Genomic DNA, 592 nt, shown 5'->3' with positions numbered 1-592 from the left:
AGGACTACTGCAGTGTCAGGTTTAAATCGTCAGACTCCAAGAGGCCAGGAAGTGCTGCCACACACTTCTTATGGAGACTTTCCACACAAATGGCCAAAATGGCTTTTGATTTTGCAGAATGCCCTTTCCACTGAGTGTACTCCTGGTGGAAAGATTGGGGAAATCCACTGCATCAGAGAAGTGAATTGATTTGTTGCATTTTTACCTTTTAGCAACTATTTTAGTAGCCTGGAGGAAATCAGTCTGCAGTTGAATGTTATTGCCATCAGAGTGGAACATGACAGTTTCAACAACTTCTGTGCCATATTCAATCCCTAGCACCTGAAAAAACAAAAAAAAACTTTATAACTGAAACAGAAAGAAATGTGATCATCCCTTTAAGAATAATTTTTGATATTCTGATAAAACTATATACATATTTTCCCATAAGAAGATATCTATTTTTAAGAAATTAAAATATTACATGCTATATATCTATTTCCATTTAGCATGACTACTTCTCATTGAAAGAGCTATATACATCTTTAATTAATGTAACCTCTAGTTTCGCTGGTTTACTTTAAATGGTGGGACATCTTACAAAAGCCAGTTA

The sequence above is a fragment of the Octodon degus genome, unplaced genomic scaffold, assembly GCF_000260255.1.
Source record: "Octodon degus isolate 3935 unplaced genomic scaffold, OctDeg1.0 scaffold00050, whole genome shotgun sequence".
Lineage (NCBI taxonomy): Eukaryota > Metazoa > Chordata > Mammalia > Rodentia > Octodontidae > Octodon > Octodon degus.
The sequence above is the reverse complement of the archived record's forward strand: the minus strand, read 5'-3'. Positions refer to the sequence as shown.